We start from the raw sequence: 6,000 nt of genomic DNA, 5'->3' as shown, positions 1-6,000 counted from the left end.
TTACATTCAAATGTGAGATGAAATCTATCATTTGTAAGAGGTGAACTATGCTAAACCCATTCATAGTACAGTTTGATGTACTTAAAAATGCATGGGTAGGCGAGATTCCACTCAATGATAACGAGGTATACATCGGTACACCAGGCTTATATGATAACCACTTTGTAGTAATCATTTTTTTCATATTTTATTGCTTTTTTTTAGCTCAAACCCTACATATGTAATGCACATTTTTTTGAATCATGTGTACGATGGTTTGCCAAGGGTTTCAAAAATCAATGGTCCACAATGTGACAAAAGTTTATGACTCGAGATCCATTTCGTTATGTTGGAAAAACTCGATCCAAGATCTAATCCTTAGCAAATAAACTATTAAAAACATTTATGTAGTTAAATTTAGTGTTACAACTTGCCATATAGATTTTTAAATCAATAGCTCCATACTTTATTAGTACCAAATAATTACAATGTGTGATATTTTGTCGTCTCATCAAATCATGTTTCTTGCCAATACCAAACCCTATTGGTTGCTTGCTAATCAACATTAGGTAGAAAACACTAGTGCATCATGGTTTTTATAATAAATGTATAGAAACAATGTCCTTGGGAGACGACATTGGGTCTGCTATCGAGACGGGTTGTTGGGTTCTAGGCTGCGATGGTTTGGGCTGGAGATGCATTTTGCAGTCTAGGCCCGAAATGGCCTCAACCAATTTGCAAAATTAGTAGGGCTCAATAAGCTTAGGCTATTAATTGGGTTGGGATTAAAGGGCTGGGCCCAAGTTAGGTTCTAATTGGGTCACGCCCAGCTGGGACATGATGTCCACCCTCTACTTTTCCCCCCAGGCCCCCCAAAAATATACACGTGAATGATGCGGTGAGGATGTTGGTTTATTTATCAATCAATGAAATTATTTACGGGCAATATTGTTTAAGACCGCCATGTTTTTAACTTTTTGCATATGATATATATACCTCTTTGGCACTCTCTAGTGTTATATAAATGACCTTTGTTCTAAGGCCTCCTATATACTTCGGTAACGGCCCCTCTCCCCCTCTCTACGTACTTTGATTTCGCTTGCTATAAAAAAAGTTTATCTTGCTCTCTTTGTTTTGTACATGCGTGTACTTTTATTTTCGCTCATGTGTATATGTTGAGAGTTTGCTTGTTCACTTAAAAGGTCTGCTTTCAGTGTTTGCGATTGATCGAGGCGTCATTGTGGGAGCCTTCGCTTCTAAGCTCGTGACAAGTTAGTATCAGAGCCTTGTCGACGTTGGGATTGACAATGCTTTCGAAGAAACAAAACATCTCATTTGAGTAGTCAGGTTCCTTCCAGAGAAGAGTTCATGTCTAGTGACTTTATGTCAGCCGTCATGCACAATGTTGTTGAGCTAACGAGGACCATAACCAACATTAAGAAGTTGGTCAACGTGCCTAATGTTGCTTTTATGATGCTTGATCATTTGCAGTAGAGGGAGTGGAGGACTTTGTAGAAAGTCTTGCCACTAGATTTGGGGATTTAGTGGATGATCTTGCTATCAAGTTTGATGACCCGCTAGAATGGTTCAACACCATGGCTACGAAAATAGATGTTGTTCGATGAAAGAATGATTGGTTAGAGCTACAATTGAGAACTGTCCCAACTGGTGGAGCAGCGACGCATGTGGATAGGCCACGTATCAAGCCACTTGAACCTGCAAAGTATAGGGGCACTCAGAACTCAAAAGATCTCAAGAACTTTATTTATCAGATTGAGCAATACCTCGATGTTGCCAGAGTTAAGGAAGACACAAACAGATTGTGCACTGCAATGATGTACTTTGCGGATGAAGCAATCCTTTGGTGGAGATGCTACTTAGGTGATGTTCGATGAGGTCTTGTCATGGTAGACTCATGGGAGGATTTCAAGAAAGAGTTACACAACTTTTTTTACCCAAAAATGAGGAAAGATTCGCCCATAATAGGCTACTAGCATTGATGCAGACAAGGTCAATTCATGATTATGTCAAGGCATTCACCTAGGTGATGTTGGATATCGAGGACATGGGCGACGCAAATCAGTTGTTCCACTTTAGGCATGGATTGCAAGGCTGAGTAGCCACAAAATAAATTGACAGTGAAGAACAAGTATCCACTTTATTTGATCAGCTAAAAAAGGCTTAGATTTTCTCTCAGTTGGACCTGAGATCAGATTATTGGTAAGAGTAGCTGAAGGAGACGAAGTCAAGACCACTTGCATGATGCGTTGTGGGGCGTTCAAATTTTTTGTTATAACATTCATCCCGATGAATGCTCTTGTAAACCTTCTCAACCTTGGTAAACCTTCTCAACCTTGGTAAACAAGGTTTTTTACTCATATCTTGATAAGTTTATCGTGATTTACTTGGACAACATAGTAGTGTACATCGACTCTACGGAAGAGCATATTCAACACCTTCAAATTGTGTTTCAGTCTCTGAAGGATAACGAGTTGTATGTCAATCGAGAAAAGTACCTATTTGGTCAGGAGAAACTTCACTTCATAACCATATTGTGGGAGGAGGCAAAATGAAAATGGACCACAAGAAGATCGAAACCATTCAAGAGTAAGAGTCACCTGCTAAGGTTTCCGAATTACATTCTTTCTTGGGACTTGCCAACTACTATCAACAATTCATAAAAGGGTATTTGCATATCGTCGTCACGCTCATTGATCTTCTAAAGAAAGACATGTCATAGCTATGGTGTGTTGCATGCTAGAAAGCTTTTAAGAAGCTAAATCGCACTTTGATAGAAGAACCTATGCTAAGGTTATCAGATTGTCAATAGTCATTCGAAGTGCATATATACTGACGCGTTTGACTTCACTATTGGAGAGGTATTACTTCAAGAAGGACATCCCATTACATTTGAGAGCTGCAAGCTGAATAACGTCGAGTGACGATACACTATGCACAAGCGTAAAATGTTAGTAGTCGTATATTGTCTCTGTATATGGAGGCACTGTCTTTTGGGGTCCCAATTCGTTGTGCACACTGACAATATTGCGATGAACTACTTTTAAACTTAGAAGAAGGTGAGTCCAACAAGCCTGCTGACAAGATTTTTTGACAAAATTTGATATGGTTATTGAGTACAAGCTATGCAGAACCAATGTTATTGTTGACACCTTGAGTTAGAAGGTGAAACTTGCAGCACTGCTCGCTTGGGATGACAATGTTAACCAACCGATGAACGATCTTCTCAAGCAAGTTTGAAAAGCATTGAGGAATGATTTGACAACTCAACTGATCATGTTGGAAATGAAAAAAAAGACGCAGAGATTTTGGTTGGAAGATGATTTACTCCGCTTTACGTGGGATTGTTTGTATATCCCATGACAGGATACTCTATAAAGGCACTTAATGCATGAGTGACATGATACCATCTGGGTGGGTCACCCAAGATAGCAGAGGACCTTGGCATTTTTGAAACGTGCATTTTACTGGACACAAATGTGTGATAATGTGGATGCTTATGTGTATACTTGATTGATATGTCAGCAAGATAAGTCTGTCAACCAGGGACTTGTAGGATTATTGGAGCCACTACTAGTGTTGAGTCGTCCATGGGAGTGCATCTCCATGGACTTTATCATCTTACCAAAAAGCTCAAGGTTGCAGTTCAATTTATATGGTTGTGGACAAGTTTTTTAAATATGCTATCTTTGTGTCTGTCTCTACCACTTGCTCACTTGTCAATACTGTAAAGTTGTTCATGTGAAATATGATTAAGTATTGGGAAATCCTCGAAAACATCGTCAGCGACCGAGACGCCCGCTTCATGAAAAAATATTGGCAAGAAGTATTTCGCTTGATGGGACAAACTTGTATTTCAGTACAAGTTTTCATCCTCAAATCGATGGACAAACAAAAAAGATCAATGGCATGCTAGAGGAATATCTTAAACACTTTGTTAGTGTTAACCAAAGAGATTAAATAGATTTACTTTATGTCGCCTAGTTCTGCTACAACCTTCAAAAGAGCGAGTCATTCGATCATAGTTCCTTTGAAGTTACAATAGAACAATAATCGCAGACTCCACACTCTCTTACTGTGCGAGGATGTTACAAAGTGCCTTATGTATACCAGTTTGTTAGAAACTGGCAGAATCAAACATAATTGGCAAAAAATGTATTTGAATAAGGTGACAAAGCGCATAAAGAAATGGGCAAACGAGAAGCATCGACCAACATAATTTCGTGTTGAAGATAAGGTATTGCTGAAGCTTTTCCCTGACCGCACATGCATCTTTCGGGGCCACCATTGAGACTTCATTCGCAACACTACAAGAAACCTGTGGATTAACGACAACCTAAATCTATTACTAATCCGTCGCTAAATGGTTTAGCGACGGATTAGCGTCGAATTAGCGATGGATAACTTTCATCACGAATTTTTCGACGCTAAGTAGTGACATAACTTATCCGTCGCTACTTTTGTCGCTAAGTTGCGACGGATTAGCGACAAACATGATCCATCGCGAGTTCTTCGCTATTTTAAATTAGCGATGGATAATATCCATCGCTAATCCGTCGTTAAATTTAAAAAATAAAAAATAAAAATAGCGAAGAACTCGCGATGGAGAGGCGGGACATGCGGTAGAGACTGGCGAGGGGCACCGCCGGGAGGAGGAGGACGGCACAGGGAGAGGTAGTGGGAGGAGGAGGATAGTCCGGGGGTCGACGCCAGTCACGCTAGGAGGGCCTCAGGCGAGGGAGAGGCAGGATGGGCGGTGGAGACCGGCGAGGGGCACTGCCGGGAGGAGGAGGACGGCGCGGGAGAGAGGTAGCGGAAGGAGGAGGATGCTCGGAGGGTCGACGCCAGTGTCACAGCTCGGGGGGGGCGTTGCTCGTTGTCAGAGGAAGGGCGGTTTAAATCGAACGGGAGGAGGGAAAATGGAGGGAGGGAAAATTTCGCGCCTCAGGTGAAACAGTTTAAATCGAAAATTAGCGACGAAATTAGCGAGAGAATTTTCAGTCGCTAATCCGTCGCTAGCGACGGATTAGCAACGGAAAAATTCCCTCGCTAATTTCGTCGCTAATTAGTATTTTTTGTAGTGTTTTGGCGACAGAAAAATTTTGTCGTTAATCCATTGCTAAGTAGCGACGAATTTAGCGAGAGAAATATTTTTGTCGCTACTTTTGCAAATATTTTGAATGTTAGCGACAAATAGTTTTCTCTCGCTAATCCGTCGCAACTTTGCGACGAAAAAAATCTGTCACAAATTTTCGTCGCCAATTAGCATTTTTCTTGTAGTGCAAGTATGACGATCCCTTCACCATCACAAAACGCGTTGAGAACTTGGCATATAGGCTGAACTCACCATCAAATTTTCAAGTGCATCAAGTCTTCCATGTGTGCAACTTGAAGTCATTCCATGAAGATGAAGGTGACCCTCAACTGAGCATGCCTCAACGTGCTCTCATTCCGCATCACATGTTACCAACAGTCAACATTCCAAGTAGAGAACTAGAAGTCATCCTCAACCACTTTAACAATTACATCAACAAAGTCAAGAAGTACCTAGTGTAGTGAAAATGTCTACCAGAGAGTGAAGCCACTTGGGAGGAAGCTACCCACATGTTTCACCATCATCGATTTGTGGAGGATTACTATGAACAATTGGCGTCAAGGATGATGTCAACTTAGGCGGGGGAGCGTGTTCTGAACCACCATATTTTTTACTTTTTGCATCTGATTTATATACCTCTTTGGCACTCTCTAGTACCATGTAAATAGCCTTTGGCCTAAGCTTCCCTCGTATACTTTATTAACGGACCCCTCTTTCCTTCTCTATCTCTTTATGTACTTTGCTTCTGTTTGTTATAAAGAAAGCTCATGCATCCTTGCCTCCTTTCTTTGTATTTGTGCATATACGTACTTTTGCTTTCGCTCCTACGCATGTGTTGAAAGTTTGTTTGTGCGCTTAAAATGTCTGCTTTTAGTGTTTGTGATTAATCGAGGTGTCGTCGTAAGGGG

Source organism: Nuphar pumila, chromosome 2 (assembly GCF_984573655.1).
Source record: "Nuphar pumila chromosome 2, dmNupPumi1.hap1.1, whole genome shotgun sequence".
Classification (NCBI taxonomy): Eukaryota; Viridiplantae; Streptophyta; class Magnoliopsida; order Nymphaeales; family Nymphaeaceae; genus Nuphar; species Nuphar pumila.
The sequence above is the reverse complement of the archived record's forward strand: the minus strand, read 5'-3'. Positions refer to the sequence as shown.